The sequence below is a fragment of the Gopherus evgoodei genome, chromosome 3, assembly GCF_007399415.2.
Source record: "Gopherus evgoodei ecotype Sinaloan lineage chromosome 3, rGopEvg1_v1.p, whole genome shotgun sequence".
Taxonomy (NCBI): Eukaryota; Metazoa; Chordata; order Testudines; family Testudinidae; genus Gopherus; species Gopherus evgoodei.
Window position 1 is genome coordinate 205,584,307 of NC_044324.1, and position 24,345 is coordinate 205,608,651.

Sequence of the window (24,345 nt, forward strand, 5' to 3'; positions counted from 1 at the left end):
TACTACCTGTATGACCCTGACGATATCACATGAACCATAGCTGTGTGCTGATTGGGCCACAAGTGGCCTGCAGACCATGTGTTGAGAACCACTGAGTTAAAGAGATATGAAGGTGCTATTCTTAGGGTCGCTGGGCTGGGACCCAGAGTAAGGGTGGACCTGGGTCTCCCCTAAATTGGACAATGATAAATCCCCAGAAGGGGATCTGAACTGTTAAGAGGACCAGCTGGAGATCTGGGGCCATAACAGACCAGAGTGGGAAAAAAGTCTCCAGGAGGAAGCCCTGGGAGCATGGCCTCCTGCCAGGACCAGGAGCGCTTAAAGACTTGTTGGACTAATATCCCAGAAGGAGTCTGTTTGAATTGTGTTCTGTACAGACTGAGAGTGATTCGGCCGGAGGGCTGAGTCACAGGAAACTATCAGAGAAACTGCCAGAAGAGGTTATCATAAACAGAGAAGTGAAGACACACCCGACCAGAAGCGGAAACTTGCAAGAGGTGGATGCCATGGCATTACAGGTGTAAACAATTATGTCTAGTGGAAGTAATATAGAATTCAGAGTTTAAGGCCAGAAGGATTTAAGGCCATATAATCTAACTTCCTGTATCACAGACCACCAACACCCCCTAGCACCAACATACTAAACCCAACAACCAAAATTAAACCAAAGTATTACAGCCTACAGGACACTAAATTATTGTGTGCCACATAGAGAATAGGAGGGGCCAAGATCCTTGAGGCCCCTGCAATGGCAAGGAATTGATAAAATGAGACATAGCCATATAATCCCAGCAAGTAACAAACATGTCATGCTGCAGAGGAAGGCAAAAAATACCCATAGTATTCAAATTCCACTATAATTATCTGCACTTATTAATTATCCGAGTGCTGTAGAGGGCCTTACAGCCATGTTCACGTGGTTTTAGTATAAAAACATATTAAACTCACTTTTTAGAGTACAGTTTATGACCTAGAAATGTATTAAAGCTATTTATTTCACAGACCTGCATAGAAATCTGAAGGGATGGGGATTGTTTACTGGCTAACTAAAAACCTGAGGGCTACCATGTTATGTTTATAGAATCAGACTGTAAGGCCAGAAGGAATCACCCCATCATCTAATCTAGTGATATTCAGACCTCAGTGGGTTCAGAAACCAAGCTAGCAATCAACATTACCCAAAAGAGCCACAGTAGAGTGAATTAATTGTTTCATTTACTATAGTAATACATATCTATATATATTCATATTTAAACAGTATGACAAGGGAAGTATTTGGGGTGTGGGTGTATATATATATATATATATATGTAACCCTTCTGCTCCTCTGAGTTGGCAGCAACAAGGGCCGGGTTCAGTAGCCAGGGGTTCCATTTCAGTAACACAATGCATAACCGGCTCGAGCCCCCACCCAGTGACCTGGGACACTTACATACCACACCCTCCTGGGTGCCTCTAGGAGGCAATACTTCTCCTCTCGCAAGCACAGAGTCTGAGTGTAGCAAAATCCTTTTAATAAAGGAAAGAAACAATGCGGCATCCCATTGGAGAAACACCACAAACAGGATTATAACACAAACCATAAACAAAACACACCTCCAAGTACATTTGTCCTTCCCCTTTAGGGGCTTAAGTCCAATTACCCCAAAGTGCAACAACCCGAAAGTCTCTGGTCAGTGCCACCCCAGAATTCAAGAGTTTATCTGCAGAGTTTTACCCCCCCAACCTGGGTGGAAAGGCGTGGGGGGAGAGTCCACACAGGGTGTTAAGGGGCACTTTCCATGGGCCAGGGCCAACTGCTCCACCTCTCCGTGAAGTTCTGCTGCAGCCTTCACCACACTGTGCCGCTCCTCCAGCTGTCCCTGCAAACCACTTCACTCCGCTCACTGTTCCATGGGCTGCTCCAACACGCTGCAAACTGCTCTGCTCTGCCAGCTGCTTAACAGTAGGTCTTCAGGCTCCCCCACAGGTTAACACAGCACTCAGTGATCTCAGCTCAGCCCCTTCAGTGATTTCAGCTTTTAGTAGGGGAGCCCTGGTGTTGGTGCACTATTGGCTCAACATGAATTCAGCTCAGCAGTCTCTAGATGGATTCCTAATAGAAGCAAAATTAGCTCTACTCTTTAACAGTGGAGAGAGGAGGCTGTGCAATAGGTGTTCCAGGCCCTCAAAAGAGCCCATACCATCCAGTACACACACCAGTTCCCAACCTCTCTCCATTCATGGGGTTTTGGAACCCATGTCCCATGTTTAGCAAGTACCACCCAGCTGAGGTTGAGTCATCTCTGTCACAAAGCAGTCCCACAGCTCCCCATTCACACAACCAGGGTGACAAACTTTTTTTTCCTCCTGCCCCAATAACAAAGGAATTGGGGATCCCAGAGCTGTTAAAATAACCATCTCAGTCTGCTGTGGGCTTATGCTAAGTGGGGGGTGGATGCCAATGCAAATCTTTCCACACTCCTTGAAATTCTTGGAATTCTTTCCACACTCCCTACAATTCACCACCAGATGTCAGGGTAGCGCTCATCCTGATTCTGCTTACATATATATATATATAGTGATAGACCCAGGCCAGCTGGGTACAACAAAGTAGTAGAAGGCAGTTATACTGGCCACTGGATTAGCAGTTTTCTGTTCCCTGACTGACCAGAGTGGGAGTTCCCCAGACTAATGAGAACACCTGACTCCAATTAACCTGCAAAGAGTAGGTGAGTCCATTAAGGTAATGTGAATACCTGACTCTAATTAAGGCCCTTTTGATACTATAAAAGGGCTCACTCCAGTCAGGCAGAGGACAGCCAGAGAGCCAGAGGAGAGGAAGTGCGGCTGAAGGGCTGGTTAATGAAGACACCCTCAAGCCATCATTAAGGGAGCCCTAAGGAAAGGGTGAAGAAGGGAGAAGCAGGAGAGCTGTGAGGAAGTGGCCCAGGCAAATGTAGCAACTCTGGTAGTGAAAGGTTGGCTGCCAACAGCTGCTACCATTAAGGTCCCTCGGCTGGACCCCGGAGCAGAGGGCAGGCCCGGGTTCCCCCCCAAACCTGCCACTACAGAAACACCGCCTGGGAAGGGAAGACAGGCCCCTGTCAGGACAGGAGGCTAAACTGTTCTGAAATAAGCCCTAGAGACAACAGAGATTGTGGGAGTTCTCTCACTAACCTCCTTGCTGGCTTATGATGAAAAAGGCTCAGTAGACTGTAAACCTGGCCCTAGAGAGAGAAGGGCTATGTGGAGGGTCGCAGTGAGCCATTGAGGCTAGCATAAACCACCTAGCAGCGCAGGACCCACTGGGACAAGGTCGTAGCTCTGCCACTATATATATAATATTCTCAAAGCAAAATGACCGACCAAGTATAATTATTATCCTGATTGGTTAATAATTAAAAACACAGTGTTTTAATATCATGTGCTGCAAAGAGCCACAGGAGACACATTAAAGAGCTGTTTGCAGCTTGCAAGCCTCAGTCTGAGTATCACTGATCTAGTCTGACCTCCTGTACATCACAGGCCACCAACATCACCCTGCACCTGAACACTAGGCCAAACAACGTCAGTGAATTCTGGCAGGTAGTGCATCCCCTCTGAGTGGGCTCCAGGAACCTTCTACCAAGACTGGTAATGACACTCTTCTGGGATATTTGCACAGGAAACATTCCAGAAAATCCAAGCTGTGTCCATACTTACTCCGGCAAGAGGAGGCAATCATAGGAGGGGTAATTTAGAATCTCTGGCCCTGGCTCTTGAAGGTATTATTCAAGTGGTGGAGTTTAATCAGTCAGGGCTGGGTGAGGATGCAAAAGCCAACTCCCAAATTCTGTATCCAATCCCTAGCATAAATTCGAGCAGATGGAGCTGAAAATTTGAGTTACAACAGAAGCTTCAACCTTTACTGTGGAGTGGTTACAGTAGGACAGAGACATTCTTAACCCATAGTTGTTCCAGTGCAGAATCCAAAAAGATAGTTTGACAACAAATTTATATTGATTTCATTACTTAGGGCTTCTTTACATAATGGGGTAATGAATCACTCCTTACCCCTGGGCACAGGTGTTTAGTGTACCTGTAACCACCGAGTCTGGATGCTAGGACTATGCCTTGAAGGCAATAAAACTGACTGAGTGCCTTTGTCACCAAACTGTGCCTGAGGTCTTTCTTTGATTGACATCGAGGTCTGCTGAATTAGCAGGCTGCACTGCACACTGGAGCTCCAAGGACAGATGCACTGAACAGTGTTACCAAAGTAACAACATTCTAACCATCTACACTTAAAGGCATTAGGGATCCAACTACTCTTGAAAGTCAATGGTAGTTGGGTGTCTTATTCCTATAGGCCCCTTTGAAGATCCCAGCCTGGAAACTTTGCATACACTTAGAAAAGTTATGTTGATTTACACTGACACAAAAAATCTGGAAAGTTCAACTGGCCAAACATCTGCCTCTCTTATTTAATTCAACTCTTTAGGCAGCTAACTCTGTTGTAATATGGTTGTAATTCACACTGGGTATAAATCTGTAGTGACTCCCTTTATTATAGTGAAGGTACTCTCGATTTACAATGGTGTAAATGTGAACAGAATCTGGCACAATCATATCTTTCTCTGCTCAAACTGTTGGTGTTTTTTCTAGCAGTACTTCTTTGTATACAAAACACTCTACAGGCCAGAATAGAACTGAATTACTTAGATAATTTTTTTAAAGGATAGTTCTGATTGCTTTTTCCATGAGAAGCCAAGCTGTGAATTTCTACAATGTAATATTGGATCTTGTGTCTTCATGCGACATACACTAAGGACATCTCTATTTGGCGGAAGTAAAAAGCAATCTATGCCAAATAAGACAGCTTTCCAGAATCTCGTGTCACTGTTTCGAGATGACAGAATGCATCTACATTGCCATACCTGTAATACATTTTCATATTACAGTACCCTCTGCAAAAAAGTGCCTATTATAACACTTTGTGATCAGTCATGCTGATGGGTGAGCTGAAAGTAATAATTTAAGATAACTGTAATATCCAATTATTCTCTCTCCCATTGGTGCAATTGTAGGGAAGACGATGGCACAGAAGAGTGCGTTTTTTAATTGAATACTTGTTAGAATGCTGTAGCTTTTAAACACTGCTTCTAAGGATAACCATTGGTGTGCAGAGAAGTGGCACAGTATCTCAATGCCTATAATTTGATGACATAATTTGGGGACATAGGTCTTAGTCTAGGGCACATCTCCACTGCAGTAGAGATGTGACCGCAGCCCGGGTAGACATACTTGCGTTACCTTTGATCTAGCTAGACTGAATAACAATAGCAATGAAACCGAGGCAGCACAGGCTGTACACGCCTACTTAGAACCCTCAAGGGGCCAGTCCAAACTGCCGCAGCTTCTTGTTATTCAAGCTAGCTAGATCAAAGGTAGCTCAGGTCTGTCTACAGGTGCTGCAGTAACATCTCTGATTGCAGTGGCCACCCTTAGAAAGAAAAAATATTTCCTCCATAGCAACTGAATCAGAGGTAGCTTGTGTCCTAAAATAAGCAGTGGGGCTGCAGGAACCTTCCATCTCTCTCTCTCTCTCTTTCTCACACACACACACACACACACACCATAAACTGGATGGATTTGAGATAAAATAACCGATATGGGGTCTGATAAGATCATAGATTGGCATAATAATGAGCTGATGGATTTTAGAAATGGAAGGAAATGTTTATATTTGTGATCACCGGCAATATGTTTTGATTAGGTAATCTTGATGCAGTGAGTTTGCCACAATTTTTTGACTTTCCAATTTTGAGTGGTCGCTTGGGAACTTCCTTAAGTTAAGCTCAACCTCACCATCATGGCCACTACCTTCCTGGGGACCTGGAATATACTTTCATACCATTAGGCGTTCATTGTTCTGATTAGACCATGCAATCTCCAATACAAGACAAGTATCAGAGGGGTAGCCATGTTAGTCTGGATCTGTAAAAGCAGCAAAGAGTCCTGTGGCACCTTATAGACTAAGACGTATTGGAGCATGAGTTTTTGTGAACGAATACCCACTTCATCAGATGCATGGAACATACGAGACAGATTCTCTTTCTAACCATCTGGAAAGTTTGTGTCACCACTAATGCAGCTGTGCTACATCAATCACCAACTGCCTTTATTATCACAACTCATGGGTGTTAACAAAATTTTTGGATCTACTGAGGATTAGTTAAAAGGGTGTGTGTGAGAGAGAGATAGAGAAAATAAGGAACTTAAACCTTACAAGAAAGAAAAAAAAAAGTAAGCTGTTTAAACTCTGGGACTAAAATAGACTTGACACAGTGTCCCTTCAACTAGGCAATAATTCATGCATACTATAAGTCTACCAGATACCCAGACATCTGGATAAACCAAGGACACATTAATGAGGTCTGACTATATTCAGAATAGTCTAGTTCTTGGTACATGCAGCATTTGCGTCTATCCTCTTTACAGCTGTCTCAACTTAAACTATCTCAGTGCAAAAGGATCTTCACAAATGACACCAAGCTTTAAATCCGATTACATGCTATTTAGACCTCAATCAAATACTGATACTCCGCTCTCATGAAACAGTACAATTTTCAAACATTAATTAACACAAATATTCCAATCATTTTACAGTAGGGCAGGGCTGACAAGGCAGTGTTCAGATCTAGAACTGGATTACGTGTACACCAAGATTCACTGTTTGGGTTCAAAGATAAACCAGGATAGTGTTTGATTTTGTGCTGGATGGCCTCAAACTACCAGAGAAGTCTGAGTACCTGAATGGCAAAGATATTACTGAAAAGGTGCTGCCGTGTAAGGCACTCTTTCTGTTAGGTGTGGCTAGATAACAGCAAGAGTCCACCTTTGCACTGAGTTGTCAAGTCGGGATGGCAGGTCCAATGGACAATTTACTGTCAGATGCATGACTCTTGTCCATGTAAGCACTGATAAAAATCTCCACACTTCTTTTTCTGGACCCAATCCTCCAAATCTATGTCTTGATCTTTCTGCCTTTGAGGGATTGATAGTTAACTGGAGTTTTGCTACTGACTTCAATGAGCAGATCTTTGTCACATTCTCTGTCTCAAGCAGAAACAATGGACACAATTAAAGCCCAATCCTACCAGGCTTTCAGAGCCTCCTGAAGGGCTCTCAACTCCCACTGAAGTTAACAGAAGTTTAAACTGCTCAGCACCTCTCAGAGGTATCCATTGCCTTGCACAATGGGGTCCCCCAATAACCCCAGAGATATCCCAGGTCTAAACGATTATATGCCTGAAAGAAAAACACAGGATTCTTACTCTGTGTAGAAATAGAATTTTAAAAAAATGTATTAAAGCTCAAAGAAGTAACACCTTTTCCCATAAGGGTATAAACGAACTCCATATGGGAAAGCTTCTTTGTAGAGGCCTTATGCCCTAAGGGAAGAATTTTCTCATCACGTTTTCAAGGACTTCAGCCTTCCTATAAAGCAAATCACCATCCTTAATCAAGGCAGCAGACAGGTGCTGGCAATCTCAGGCTGATGAATATTAACAGTATCGGGAGTATTTCTAGTTGCTCTTTGAGCACTTTAAAAAAAATGTATTGCACTCAGCTGAGGAGCTAGAGCACCTAGTTTATATTCCAGTGTTGCTATTTTTAGATTCTCAAGTGCTTTAATATTCTGAAGTAGCATTTCAAGGAGAAACTTGCCAGAGCAAGTTCCTCTTCTAGCCCAGGTTTTGAAAATGACCTACAATGGGGAAGGCAAGAAATCTCCTTCGTTTTGTTTCTCCTTTTAGCACTGTACTAGGTTCCCAGGCAGGAATGACTGCGCCAGAGTTCCCTGCTCCTACTTCTGTCTTATTTGGGCTCCCTTCAGCACCCCATCATAACAGCCACAAATATTCCAATATAACTGAAACTTTATGCCCAGTAATTAAACTAATCAAGCATTAAGGACCACCCGAGACATCATAACTCAAAGTGAAAAAGCCAATAGAGCAGGAGCTTTGATAGAAAAAGAATAGTCAAGCCTTGTTTATACCCAACTTCAACAACAATCCAGTACCACAACACAAAACTATGGGAATTTTTAAACAACCAAATTCATAACTGTTATACTCATGGCATAAACACAGAGATATTGGAGGAAAACATAAATATTCTTCCTGGAAGGTTTATTCATAGAATTCAGACTAATAACACAAAAATCAGAGAGAGAAAGCAGGCTGCTGCCTAAAACAGAGCCACAATTTACCCCACCTTACTCTAAACTGTCAGCTGAATTGACTGATTGCATGCTTCTTTAGCCAGTCCACTAGCCTGCAAGCAGGACCAGGAAAACCCCTGACATGTTAAAGTGATAGATCACAATTTTAACAAAGTTTTCAATACACCACAATAACATTCATGAAATCTACTGTATTTATTAACATCAGATCCCCAACCCTTTCCAGGGTCTGAGTCTGCATCCATTGAAATCCATGGCAAAATTCCCACTGACTTCAGTAATATAAGATCAACGCAATTTCTGAAGCTCATTCTCGCTCCCAAGCAGAAATGACATGCAGGGGAAGGCAGATGTATGACACAGAAATGGCATACAGAGCCTTGGTGTTGTGAACTCCCCTTTCCAATTGATTCTCAGGGGTGAATTGGTGAAGAGATGCAGATCATGGCAGGAAGCAACTTCAGAGATTAGCGTTCAAGGGAGCCCTACAGATCTAAGTTCTTGCTCTCCTTTTGGTGGGCAACAGCAGCAATTACTTTAGGAAGAGGAGTCATTTTTATACTCACTGCACCTAGTGTGGAAGCGGACACAGGAGAAGGGATTAGAGCAGAAGCCAACTTATCAATCTTTCCCCTGGATCTCTTCCCGAATGCTTTTGCACATTTAAATAATATAAATCCAGGCAGATCACATTAAAACTTGTGTGACTGCAAAGGACTCTGAAACAGGGAAAGAGCAATTCCTGCTCTCAGGAGGCTAATATCAGAATTCAGCTTTTTCAATCTCCAACCCAAGAGTATAGTTCATAAAGCTAGTTTAAATGTATTTTATTTAGCAGAAACACAAGAAACCTACAGGCCAACACACTGTAAGACATTAGCTTAAGCATAAGGCTTTAAGGCCTATGAGCCTTAGTAAAGAACAGAATTATCAGACACAGAGATGAACATGATTTGTTGAGGAAGAGTCAACACGGCTTTTGTAAAGTGAAATCATGCCTCATCAACCTATTAGAATTTTTTGAGGGCGTCAACAAGCATGTGAACAAGGAGGATCCAGTGGACATAGTGTGCTTAGATTTTCAGAAAGCCTTTGACAAGGTCCCTCACCAAAGGCTCTTAAACAAAGTAAGCTCTCATGGGATAAGAGGGAAGGTCTTCTCTTGGATCAGTAACTGCTTAAAAGATAGGAAACAAAGAGTAGGAATAAATGGTCAGTTTTCAGAAAAGAGAGAGGTAAATAGTGGTGTCCCCCAGGGGTATGTACTGAGGCCAGTCCTATTCAATATATTCATAAATGATCTGGAAAAAGGGGTAAACAGGTGGCAAAATTTGCAGATGATGCAAAACTACTCAGGATAGTTAAGTCCAAAGCAGACTGCAAAGTGTTACAAAGATCTAAATTAGCTAATAAGAACTTTCTTGAGTTGTGAAGTCATTGTGGATAGTTCTCTGAAAACATCCGCTCAGTGTGCAGCGGCAGTTAAAAAAGAGAACAAAATGTTGGGAATCATTAAGAAAGGGATAGATAAGACAGAAAATATCATATTGCCACTATATAAATCCATGATATGCCCACATCTTGAATACTGCATGTAGATGTGGTCACCCCATCTCAAAAAAGATATATTGGAACTGGAAACAAAAATTATTAGGGGTATGGAACAGCTTCCATATGAGGAAAGATTAATAAGACTATGACTTTTCAGCTTGGAAAAGAGATGACTAATGGGGGATATGATAGAGGTCTATAAAATCATTACTGTTGTGGAGAAAGTAAATAAGGAACTGTTATTTACTCCTTCTCACAAGAACTAGGGGTCACCAAATGAAATTAATAGGCATCAGGTTTAAAAACAAACAAAAGGAAGTATTTCTTCATACAACATGCAGTCAACCTGTGGAACTCCTTGCTAGAGGATGCATGAAGGTCAAGACATTAACAGGGTTAAAAAAACTAGCTAAATTCATGAAGGATAGGTCCATCAATGGCTATTAGCCAGGATGGGCAGGGATGGCATTGCTAGCCTCTGGGAATGGGCAACAGGGATGGATTACTTGCTGATTACCTGTTCTGTTCATTCCCTCTGAAGCACCTGGCATTCACCACTATTGGAAGACAGGATACTGGGCTAGGTGGACTATTGGTCTGACTCAGTAAGCTGTTCTTATATTCTTAGCATAAGTGAGTTACTCAGTGGTAACCTAGAGCTACGGGGAATATTTTGCTTAAATGATTTTTGCTAAAAGTTTACATAAAACGATACTAGGTTACCTCAGGAAGTCAAACTGATGCCAGATTTGGATATTTTAATATAAGAACATCCACAAATGTATAATCACAAACTTGCCTGGGTAACAAGTTTGCATATATGATAAATTGAGATTAATAATATATTAATCTATAGAATAAGTACACCCTGACATTATTAGGATGAGAAAGTATGCTATGAACAAAAGAGGCCAGGCATTTATATGAATGTTCATAGCAGCCATCAATCCCCATAATAAGCCCAACCGCCATCAAGCCTCAAGATTTTGACTATCGGACTTGCTTGGCATTCCCTAGACAGGACAGGAATCCTTTGAGTCACAGTTGCTTTCCACCACTAGGTCTCTGTGAGAGGGATGTGAGTATGGGTAAGGGGCGGTGCAGGACACCAGTCTGATATTACACTATAGCGACTTTCTCATTTGGTTTGGAACGTTTGTGTTTTCACCGATTATGCTAATAAAAGTATTGGAAAGCTTTGCTTTGCCTTCAGTGAGCGTGTCACCACTGTGCATGTCAGGGTTCCTATCCAGACATTGAACTTAGTAACTTGAATTCTGTTGTGCCTGATCCTGGGCTAGAACCTTTCAAACTGCCGAAATGGAACCAGTGGCTAATTGGAAAGTCTTAACAGTCATTATAATCAGTAACCACTCAACAAATCAGGCAAAACACAAGCTATAGCCTGGAATTTTCAAAGGAGCCTCAGAAGGTTGGGCAACAATTTCAGCTGAAATCCAGGGGGATTTGGGCAACTAATTCCTTAGGCTAATTTGAAAATCACAGCATAGATTTATTCAAACTTTGCTTTCAGTACACTGACCTAGAATGGATCAGAGTTTCAATGGGTGTAAACTGGTGTAGCACCATTGAAGTCAACTGAGGATCAGGTCCCTTCTTACCAATTCTGTTCTTGATTCATATATGAGAGTGGTTTCCATTCATGGAATATTAATGATAAAATACCACTGCAATCTTCTATTTATGAATATCATTCATTACAGGTGAATCCACATGAAAGCTTTTCTTTAAATCTAAACACTGAAAATCATTCTAATCTAGTATCCTGGGTTCCTCCAACCCCCCTTAAGTAAGTCACTCAATTTTCCTAAATGCCCCAAAATTGTGGAGCCATTGTCTGTCTTTGAAAACTCGTTGCTATCGGGGGAGGTCCCAGACGATTGAAAAAAGGCAAATATAGTGCCCATCTTTAAAACAGGGAAGAAGGAGAATCCGGGAAACTACAGCCTCACCTCAGTCCCTGTAAAATTCATGGAGCAGGTCCTCATGGAATCCATTTTGAAGCACTTGGAGGAGAGGAAGGTGATTAGGAGCAGTCAACATGGATTCAGCAAGGGCAAGTCATGCCTGAACAATCTGATTGGCTTCTGTGATGAGATAACTGGCTCTGTGGATATGGGGAAAGCAGTGGATGTGATACCTTGAAAATACCTTGATTTTAGCAAAACTTTTGATACGGTCTCCCACAGTATTCTTTCCAGCAAGTTAAAGTAGTATGCCTAAACTCAAAGATTGCTGTCCCATTCACAGTATCTAAAAACAGCACAACAGAAAATGCTAGAGCCATGCACGTGGAAAAAAAAATGTTATCTCCTGACATAGGTCACATCATGACTCTGTGCTCTGAAAAAATAAATCAGTTCAGTTCAAAATGAAACAACTTAATTAGCAGCGAAGGCTCAAGGTCACTTATTGTATGGCTGAGCCACACTGATTGTAAGCATCACAAACTACGCACAGTAACTGGGATGGAAAACTAACTGCAATAAAGATGAACACTCCTCAATATATTTATAACGTTCTTTAAAATAGAACTATTCACATATCATAGTACTGGGCTAAATGTTGCCACCTTTAATCATGCTGAGTAGTAGCACCTGTCTCTGGAAGCTGTCCCATTGAAATGAATGGGACCACTTGCACAATAAGGAAACACTCAATATGGATAAGGACAAGGGCAGAATGAGGTTCTTAGAAATCACATATCACTGAAAGCAGAATTGTATATTTCTAACAAATCTTTATAACAATGCACAATACAACCATAGAATCATAGAAATGTAGGGCTGGAAGGGGCTGCGAAAAGTTAAGTCGAGCCTCCCGTGCTCAGGCACGGCCAAGTGTACCTAGACCATCCCTGACAGGTGTTTGTCTGAGCCTGTGTTTTAAATCCTCACAATGACAATTCCAATTTCAATGCTGGTATCTATATGGTATCAAATGAGGAAGATTTCAAAGTGCATTACTTAGTCACTGAAAAGAAGCAAAGAGCTTTGCTGCAAGGATTATCTCTCCCTCTTCTTGCCACTCCTATGCAGAGAACAGGTGCAATCAACAGGGATGCACAGGAGCTGTGCTAGGCTGGCACCAATAGTGATACTAGTGTCCCCTCTTCCTGAGCTGGAAGAGTTGGCATGAGTGTGGCACCACAGCCCCAGCTTTACCCTTTTCTTCTGCCAATGGCATTGAGCCAGCCTTGAGAAACCCAATCTGTGCACTGTAACATAGAACTCCACTTCCTACAGGTCATTTCGAGAAGTATGTCTGAATCAGCCCGAATCCCTCCAAAGACTCCTGCAGCTCAGCTCCATCATACCACAAGCAGGGTGGCCGGTGGCTTAAAGCCTCAACTTGGCCATTAACTTACTAATATGGACTAGTCAATTTTCATGCTAAAATCTTTTGTAAAATCAGCAGGACAGTATTTTGTTAAGAATGGACAGTATGACCCAGATTTATCTCAAATTCTCTATTTCTTTGCTCAGTAGATGGACTTCAAGGGTAAAATCAATACCACTTGGCAGAAACTATCTTCTTTCTCTTCCTTCCTCCTTTGCGGACCCTTACTCCCCTACTTCCTCCATATGATCCTTCCCCCCATCTATGGGGCTCCCATCTTTCTCTCTCTCTCTGTGCTCCTCTAAGTCCACAGACTCTCTTTGTTTCATCTCTTTCACTCCCACTCCTTGATTTCCCTTGTGTGCTCACACAATCCCTTTCCTTGGGCAGTCATCCAAACGGCCTCTTCTTGATGAAACTGTCCTTCGACCTCATCTGCCTCTCTAATCAAGATCTCCCTGCTACCCTGTGCCGCCATACTCCTTAAGTGGACTATTCCTGCCCTCTTGCATGCCTTTCCTCCATCTCTCTCTCGCACCTCACTTTATGTTGTCTTCTTCACTGCCCTGTGCTCTCACCAACCTTATTAATGGCCTCACTTGCCCAATCTGAATAGCCTTTTCTCTCCCGTCCTTTGTCTCCACTTACATTCAGCCTTTGAAAGGGGTGATCATTCTCTCTGACTTTCTGAAGTACAATGCTCTCCTGCGCCACCATCCTACACTGGGATCTTTGCATGCCCATCACTGGGGAGGCTCCATACAGGTACAAAGGTCTCAACTCCCTGATTGCTCCTACAGCATCCCACCCCACCCCACCTCCTGCCTCCAGGACTGTCTTAATTTCCTGTTTTAAACAGGCTCTTCCTTAGTAAATGCCCCCTAGAATCCACCCAAACAGTGGCTCTAAACATTCACAACTAATACCACACTCAGCATGATATAAAGCCTCATGAGGACCAGCAACACTGTATAAATGGAGATATTATATAAAGACCTGCCATAAGATTAAAGTTCTTGGTTTAATAATGATCATGAAAGAAAAATAATACACAAAACCTCTGAACTCCATAATAACTGTCCAAAATGCCAGTTGTAGAATGGGAAGAAGAGAGATTTACAACAAATAGATGCTAACATAGCTGTTAGACTTCACATTTTCCAGATAATGTGCTGTTAGGCATTGGAGGGTGAATTTCATCACCTTTTGTTGAGACCAATGTTTCCATGACAGGCAGTGGCTATGTGCTATATTGCTAAAACAAGGCTCAGCCATGTACAGTACATTTCATATTTTGCTGCTTCCATTTCACACTTTCTGTCCTGAATATTCATGGCTATATTGTTCATCATACACAACATTTCCTGGGCTCTGCTGTAATTAGATAGCATCAGAAGGTGTCCAGGCAAACTGACTGGCACCAAACATAACTCATTATTCTGTCAAAAACCTGCCATGTCACTTTGATGAGAAACAATTTATTCTAGACATTAAACCACAGACTTTTCCCTATAAAAGAAAAGGACGAATTCTTGACAGAAATAATTAGCCTAGTGACATGACAGACACCTCTTGGGATGATGCTTCCCCCCCCCCCTTCTGACAGAACACTGTGCATCAGTTGTGAGTTGAATTTTTGTTCAGCTTGTACATAATTCAGTGCATATATGGTACTTAAACATTGTGTGCCCAAAGCATACTTTAGACTGTCTGACAGGTTATATCCACATATTTTATCTGATGATGACAAGGTTACATAAACCTCATTCAAATGCTTCTCTTCTATTCAGCCATGAGCGCGTGTGTGTGTGTGTGTGTTTGCTTAAGTAATGTTAAGGGGATGACTAAAACTCAAAGTAAGAATTGTTGAAAATCTGTGCTGAAAATCCAAGCTGACACACAATCTGACCTCCACTTGTGAATGATGGCCAAAGAGTCAGTCCTAAAGTCTAACTTTGAAAAGGACACTCCCAATTCATTTTTAAAAATATAATAACAAATATACAGGGCCAGCTCCTTATGTAGTGTAAATTCCATCGTCTGTCTCCTCAGCAGCCCAGGCTCCCACAAACTCATCAAACCTGCTCCCCACTACACTAGATTTCCATAGAGTATCATGCCAAATTCAGTGACTCCACCCTGATGTTTAAGGCACTCAGAGATTTGATCCCTGTATACTAAAAGATCACCTAAAGTTCTGGGATGAAGTTAAAAAAGAGTCTAGTTTCAGTTTTGAGCTTTTCTTTTTTCTTTTTGTTTGTTTTTCTCTTTTTTCCTAATATTGAAGGAAGTTGCAAAACATAAAGCCATTTTGAATCAAAAGATCAAAATGCTTTGTTTGAAAAAACACCAAAATGAAATGCTTAGATATTTAGGGATTTTTTGTTTGTTTGTATTCTACCAAAACAATTCAGCAAAATCAACATGAATTTTTTAAATGATTCAGTTGACCCAAATATGTATTTTTGGCTGAAAATATTTTGGTTGAAACATTTTCCCTGCTCTACTGAAAAAGGCAGTTTAGCTTGTAGCAATAAGCAGGAGGGAGAAGGAGCTTTTATAGTCAAAGAATCATAAAAAGGAGGAAAATATTAGATAATTTACCTATTAACTAATAATTCATGGGTCAGATTGTCAGAGCTGTCTAAAGGATTTGACTCTCTCAGGGAACTGATGGGCAGGATCCCCTGGCAGGCTAATATGAGGGGCAAAGGAGTCGAGGAGAGCTGGCTGTTTTTTAAAGAAGCCGTATTGAGGGTGTAGGAACAAATCCTGATGTGCAGAAAAAATAGCAAATATGGCAAGCAACCAGCTTGGCTTAACAGAGAAATTTTTGGTGAGCTTAAACACAAAAAGGAAGCCTACAAGAAGCAGAAACTTGGACAGATGACTAGGGAGGAGTACAAAAATATTGCTCAAGCATGCAGGGGTGTAATCGGGCAGGCCAAAGCACAACTAGAGTTGCAGCTAGCAAGGGATGTGAAGGGTAACAAGAAGGGTTTCTACAAGTATGTTAGCAACAAGAAGAAGGTCAGGGAAAATGTGGGACCCTTACTGAATGGGGGAGGCAACCTAGTGACAGATGATGTGGAAAAAACTGAAGTACTCAATGCTTTTTTTACCTCTGTCTTCAGAGGCAAAAGGTCAGCTCCCAAACTGCTGCACTGCATGGCACAGTGTGGGGAGGAGGTGAGCAGCCCTCCATGGTGAAAGAACAGGTTAAAGGCTATTTAGAAAAGCTGGACATGCACAAGTCCATGGGGCAGGATCTAATGCATCCGAGGATGTTGAGGAAGTTGGTTGATGTGATTGCAGAGCCATTGTCCATTGTCTTTGAAAACTCATGGCAATCGGGGGAGATCCCAGTCTATTGAAAAAAAGCAAATATAGTGCTCATCTTTAAAAAAGGGAAGAAAAATCTGGGAAACTACAGCCTCACCTCAGTCCCCATAAAAATTATGGAGCAGGTCCTCAAGGAATCCATTTTGAAGCACTTGAAAGAGAGGAAAGTGATTAGGAACAGTCAACATGGATTCACCAAGGGCTAGTAATGCCTGAACAACCTGATTGCCTTCTATGATGAGTTAACTGGTTTTGTGGATATGGGGAAAGCAGTGGACATGATATACCTTGATTTTAGCAAAGCTTTTGATACAGTATTCTTTCCATCAAGTTAAAGAAGTATGAATTGGATGAATGGACTATAAGGTGGATAGAAAGTTGGCTAGATTGTTGGGCTCTACGGGTAGTGATCAACGGCTCGATATCTAGTTGGCAGCCGGTATCAGGAGCCAGTCTTGGGGCCAGTTTTGTTAATCTCTTCATTAATGATCTGGATGATGGGATGGATTTCACCCTCAGCAAGTTCGTGGATACACTAAGCTGGTGGGAGAGATAGATACACTGGAGGGTAGGGATAGGGTCAAGAGTGACCTAGACAAATTGGAGGATTGGGCTAAAAGAAATCTGATGAGGTTAAACAAGGACAAGCGCAGAGTTCTGCACTTAAGATGGATGAATTCCATGCACTGCTACAGGCTGGGGACCGACTGGCTAAGCAGCAGTTCTGCAGAAAAGGACCTGGGGATTACACTGGACAAGGAGCTGGATATGAGTCAACAGCGTGCCCTTGTTGCCAAGAAGGCTAATGGCATATTGGGCAGCATTAGTAGGAGCATTTCCTGCAGATCGAGAGAAGTGATTATTCCCCTCTATTCAGCACTGGTGAGGCCACATCTGGAGTGAATGCAGTCGTCTATCTAGACAACAGTGAAGTACACCACAGTTAGGTCTGGTCTACACTATAGGGTTAGGTCGAATTTAGCCGCGTTAGGTCGATTTAAAAATGAATGCGTCCACACAACCAACCCCATTCCGTCAAGCTAAAAGGCTCTAATAATCAACTTCTATACTCTTCCCCAGCGAGAGGAGTAGTGCTAAAATCGACTTTGCTGGGTCGAATTTGGGGAAGTGCAGACACAAATTGACGGTATTGGCCTCCTGGAGCTATCCCAGAGTGCTCCATTATGACTACTCTGGACAGCACTTTGAACTCCAATGCACTAGCCAGGTACACAGGAAAAGCTCGGGAACTTTTTAATTTCATTTCCTGTTAGGTCGGCATGGCAAACTCAGCAGCACAGGTGACCATGCAGTCCCCCCAGAATCGTAGAGCATAGAATGTTTCTGTGCTTCAACCATCATCTCTGTTCCTGAGATTATCACAGGTTAGAAGGCAAAAAAAATGCACTCTTAATGACATGTTTTCCAAGCTCATGCAGTCCTCCCACAATGATAGGGCACAGCCTAATAGATGGGGGCATTCAGTGGCAGAGGCCAGGAAATAATTAAGTGAGTGCGAAGAGGAGAGGCAGGAAGTGATGTTGAGGCTAATGGGGGAGTTAATGAGGGAGCAAATGGACATGATGAAGCGTCTGTATGCCCAGTGGTCTGTGATGGGATGTTAGATGGTTTGGGATCTGAGTTATTACAGAGAATTCTTTCCTGGGTGCTGGCTGGTGAGTCTTGCCCACATGCTCAGGGTTTAACTGATTGCCATATTTGGGTTCGGGAAGGAATTTTCCTCCAGGTCAGATTGGCAGAGGCCCTGGAGGTTTTTCGCCTTCCTCTGCAGCATGGGGCACGGGACACTTGCTGGAAGATTCTCTGGAGCTTTAGGTCTTCAAACCACAATTTGAGAACTTCAATAACTCAGACATAGGTTAGGGGTTTGTTATAGAAGTGGATGGGTGAGATTCTGTGGCCTGCATTGTGCAGGAGGTCAGACTAGATGATCATAATGGTCCCTTCTGACCTTAAAGTCTATGAGTCTGTTGGGGGAGAAAACTGACATGATGAAGCATCTGATGGCACTGCAGGAAAGCCAACAAGAGCACAGACCCCCGCTGCATCCACTGTATAACCTCCTACCCTCCTCCACATGTTCCATAGCTGCCTCACCCAGATGCCCAAGAATGCGGGCAGGAGGAGGCTCTAGGCACCCAGCCACTGCGCTCCAGAGAATGGTCCAAGCAACAGAAGGCTGTCATTCAAACAGTTTGATTTTTACTGTGGCTACAATAAGCAATGTGGCCTTGTCCTTCCCTCCTCCCCTACCCCACCCAGGCTACCTTGTCTGTTACCTCATTATTTTTAATTAATAAAGAAATAATGCATGGTTTCAAAACAATAGTTACTTTATTTCAAAGGGGGGAGGGTGGTTGGTTTACAGGGAATTGCATCAAGGAAAAACACACACAACTGTCATGCCAAAGCCTGGCCAGTCATGAAACTGGTTTTCAAAGCCTCTGATGTGCAGCACGCCTTGCTGTGCTCTTCTAATCGCCCTAGTGTCTCGCTGCTCAAAATCGGAAGCCAGGCGATTTACCTCAACCTCCCACCTCACCATAAACGTCTTTCCCTTACTCTCACAGATATTATGGAGTACACAGCAAGCAGCAATAACTATGGGAAAGTTGGTTGCTCTGAGGTCTGACCAACAGTGCCAGTGAGCTTTTAAATGTGCAAAGGCACATCCTACCACCATTCTGCACTTGCTCAGCTTATAGTTGAACTGCTCCTTACTACTGTCGAAGCTTCATGAACGAATCCCCGGAGCAGGAGAGCAGAGTTGCAGCGGAAGCCATGGACAAGGACTGTTGGCAGCCCTCTGCACCATCTGCTGCCAGCAGCACCCAGGAAGACCAGAACGGACCCCCTGAGCTCGTCACTGGGGAGTAGGAGAGCAGAATTGCAGGACAGCAGAGTTGCAACGGAAGTGGTGGAGCTGTACACCATGCCCCGGAGTTTGCTTGGAACCAGGCAGGGAAGACGTTCCCAGAATCCCTGGCCAAGCTACATGTCCGACGAGGATGGTTAGCAGTCCTACTGCACCGTCTGCTGTGAAGGCAAGGAACTGCTGCTGTGTAGCAATGCCAGCTGCTGCAGGTGCTTCTGCGTCTAATGCTTGGAAGTCCAGGTAGGACAAGGTACCTCGGCCAAGGCAAAAGAGCAAGAGCCCTGGAGCTGTTACATGTGTCAACCACAGAAGTGCTATGGGGTGTTACTGTGCCAATCAGATTGGAATGTACAGCTGCAAGACTTCTTCACCAGCGGCAAAGGACAGGACTACGATGCATCTAAAATCTAAAAAGGCCTTCACATTTCCCAGAGTCACTACCCTTGATAACAGAATGTCAATGATTGCATTAGCTACTTGGATCACAGCAGCCCCCACAGTAAACTTGCCCACAACAGCAGCGGTGATGGTGATCTGAGCGGGCTCCATGCTTTGCACCCAGGAAAAAAGGTGCAAAACAATTGTCTGCGGTTGCTTTCATGGAGGGAGGGGTGACTGACGACACGTACCCAAAATCACCCACAACAATGTTTTTTCCCCATCCAGCACTGGGAGCTTAACTCAGAATTCCAAGGGGTGGCGGAGACTGTGGGAACTGTGGGATAGCTACTCACAGTGCACCACTCCGTAAGTCAATGCTAGCCACGGTAGTGAGGACATACTCCACTGACTTAATGCATTTAGTGTGGACATACGTAATCAACTGTTAAATAGATTTCTAAAAATTGACTTCTATAAAATCAACCTAATTTCGTAGTGTAGACATACCCTTAGAAGCAATGCAAACTTTCTCACACTGAACCCAAGTGTGCCCCAGTCCTTAACTGGAATACTCCCTATAAGGGGAAGAGCATAGCTCATTTCATGTACCACCAAATACTTATCCACTTTTGGTCACTACCATTTTAAACTAGATTCAGGCCAGCAACTTGGAAATGAAAATCTCCATCTTCCATTGCAAATCATCTGAGTTGCCTAGTTACTCAAGACACTACTAAGATATTACTAAAACAGCTGTGAATTGTTTTTTAATCCTTTCATCCCACAAAATATCAACTAAATTCCTTGAATCAAAGCATTGTTTTTATTAAAATCTTTTAAAGAATCTGTTGGTCTCCAGAGAGCACCCAAGTATTTTGTCACTGCGTTCATCATCTCTCAAAAATTGTAGATGGCTCAATGTTGCACTTAAACTTACCGTAGGCTTTGATTAATTTAGAGTGAAAATTGCACAAGTCATTAATAATGGGTTCTTACTCAGACAGCTACACAAAAATTACAATAGATATTGAACTTGGTGAATCACACAAATAGAGACAAGACGACATTCAGTTTCACACAAACAAGCATAATTGCAGTTATAGAAATATAGATATTGGAATAAATATAGCTGAGCAATCAAGTCCAAAGTAACCACCACTGAATCTTGCATACTCACAGTTCTTCTGAAGTGAAGACAGAAAAACAGTCAGTGGAGGAAACACAATAGGTGTGCATGACAATCCAGATTTCATCATTCTGTCATCCAAATGTCTTCATCAAGGGTTGGTCTGCCAGGTTTCTATAACTCTATTGTCCTTACGCCTCCTTATATTTGGGACCATATTTGATTTGGTCTCAGTGTCCCAACTGGTAGAAAGCCTAACCATATTGTAACAGGCATCAGGCCTGACACACTCATTGCCACAACACACTGTTGTCATGATATGTATCTCAAAGGTGTGCTTTTCAGGTATCATATGTAAACTGGTGACAAACTGGTCCCCCAAATCATTAGGTGTTGTGTGTACAGTGGCACACATTTATATATGTCTGCTGGAAATATGTGTTTGGGAAGGAGTGCAAAAAAACAGCCTGCCCTAGGCAAAGGAATATGTATTTACATGTTTGACTGGTCCAATTGCGGGCAGAGGACAATAAAAGTCCATTTACATATAAGGTAAACAAAGCCATCGATCTAAACAAGCAGCGGAAAAGACTGTTTCATGCTTGTACCAAGGGACAGAATCTGCACCCCAGGAAGCCTTCTGGCTCTTAAGGCAAAGACAATGAACGTTGAGTAATATAAGGGGAGCAAAAAGACCTTTTAATTATCCTTCACTGAAGGGACATAGGGTACAGCATCCTTTGAGCCTATGAAAGTTAGATGCCCCTATTTGGAGACCTAGGGATACTGGTCACATTGTGCAAGAAACTGATGAGGCAAAAGATTGTAACCTGATAAAATTAAGTTTTAGTCACTTAATTTCTGAGACTTTCCAGTGACAGGGACTGGACACTGCAGGAAGACGTCTCTGAGGAATTTGGGAACTGAGGTTCACTGGTTGTTACTACCAGGCAAGGTATAGATGGGTAGAATCTTGAGGAATCTGCTGACAAGGCAGACAGGCTGGTGTACCAGGGAACTGAAACACCGCTTAGCAGCAGCAAACCACTCACTCTTGCTAAGCAGGGTGGTAGCACAGTCGCTCCCAGTTCAAGATTTCCTGAGCAGGACATGACATCAGCCCTTTGCCCATGTTTTCTGTTCTGGGAGACCATAATTAGGGTTCCCACTGTTATCATAAGCTATTTGCGCCAACACATTTTCCAATGGTTTTGATACGTTAAAGTGGTTTTGCTCCATGGCTACAATACCAAAAAAGCCCATAAAATTCAATTATTTGAGGCATAAACTGTTCTTGTGCAGTTTATTTGTCTGACACAAGATACAGCTTACTAAATCTCATAACCCTAGGTCAAGCATTCATGCTAAATATTTAGACCTTATGCTAACTACAAGGCCCCATAGGTCTCACACCTTTTGGAAAGCCTTCTGTAAATGTAAATATGTTTCTCTGCCTGCATTACAGCTTTAATGGCTTCTGTTATTACTATTTAAAATATTTTAGCATTCTTTAGCATATGAATTCTAGTTTAATCTTGCATAAAAACCTTCCCTAGATCTGGTCAAGGGTCACAGGTCAACATTACAAAGGCCTCAATTGATAGTTTAATGAGTTTTATATGTTATGAAATATAATGTATTAGTCACCTTCATGAAGAAGTATTATGATTGTCATCAAGAAGTTCCTGTGGGACATGAAACTTGATACTAAAAGAACTTGGAAATGTTGAAAACTTATAGTGAACAGTGGTTCACTAAAATGTGAATACTAACCTGGTCTGGGTTTTTAATTGTATTTGAATGTTTTCTCCAGCTGCACTAGGTGAAGATTATATTTCCCCTGAAGTGAGAGACAAAAGGATTCATTCTAACCCTCTCAACCCTCTCTCAATGACTCATAGCCTTTAAGGCCAGAAAGGACCACCACCTCCTGCACATTGCAGGCCATAGAACTTCACTCACCCACTCCATATCCTCTGGCTGTTACTAAAGTCCTCAAATCTTGATTTAAAGAGTTCAAGTTACAGAGAATCTACCATTTACTCTAGTTAAAACCAGAAAGTGTCCCATGCCCCACACAGCAGAGTAAGGTGAAAACCTCTCAAGGTCCCTGCCAAACTGACCTGGGCGAAAATTCCTTCCCGAGCCCAGTTAGACCCTGGTGACAAATTAGACCCTGAGCATGTAGGTGAAACCCAACACCCAGACACCTGGGAAAGAATTCTCTGTAGTAACTTACAGCCCTCCCCATCTAGGGTCCCATCTCTGGCCTTTGAAGTTATTCACTAATAGTAGCTGCAGCTGGCCAACATGCCATTGGAGCCAATCTCATCATTACCATCCCCTCCATAAATTTGTCAAGCTCAGCCTTAAAACAAGTTAGGTTTTTTGCACCCATTTTTCCCTTTGGAAGGCGCTTTCCAGAACTTCACTCCTCTCATGGTTAGAAACCTTCATCTAATTTCAAGCCTAAACTTATTGATGGCTAGTTTATATCCATTTGTTCTTAACCTAAATAATTGCTTTCCCTCCCTGGTGTTTATCCCTTTGGTGTATTTATAGAGCGCAATCATATCTCCCCTCAGCCTTCGTTTTGTTAGGCTAAACAAGCAAATCTCCTTAAGTCTCTTCTTGTAAGATAGGTTTGCCATTCCCCTCATTGTTCTAGTATCCTGACTCTGCACACTTTGCCATTTAAATTTATCTTTCGAGAGACCAGCATTGCACATAGTCCTACCTTGCTTCCCAACCCTTCCACTTCTGTCCTACCTCCCCAACCAATCACCCTTTGACCTCATGCCACATAGCAACCATGGGCAAACCATACAAACATTCTACAGCACAAATCCCCCCACACCACTCCAAAAGCTGCTCATGTGAATGTTTTGTGCAAGTTAAATGCATTGAGATACTCCCCCTCCCACACAGTTTCCTTTCAGATCCTCCCACCCTCTCCCCTCCCCTTCATTTTAATACCACCCTCTTGCCCAGGAGATGAGTGTGTTATGCTTCCTGGGGCTATCCAGAGTTGTGTGGTATCTCACTACTACCTGCCATTAACATGAGGAAGCATTTTCTGTGCCTGCCTTGGGTCAGCTCCCCAATTCCACTCACCACAGGCAACACAATCACTTCCCCTAGGCCTCACAGGCCCTGCTGTTACTCTGGGAATGGGTGACAGGGGATGGATCACCTGATGATTACCTGTTCTGATCATTCCCTCTGGGGTGCCTGGCATTGAGCACTGTCAGAAGACAGGATACTGGGCTAGATGGATCTTTGGTCTGACCCAGTATGGCCGTTCTAATTTTCTACAAGTTAGTGATTGGCACACCCCAATCTGCGAGCCCTCCGAATGTCTGCCCCTGGACTGTTGAGCCTCTGGACACTCACAGTATTCACTGATCCGCTGCTTCCAAAGAAAGAGTACCCCTCAGCTTACCAGTTCCCCTTCAGATCACTGCTCAGCTTAACATA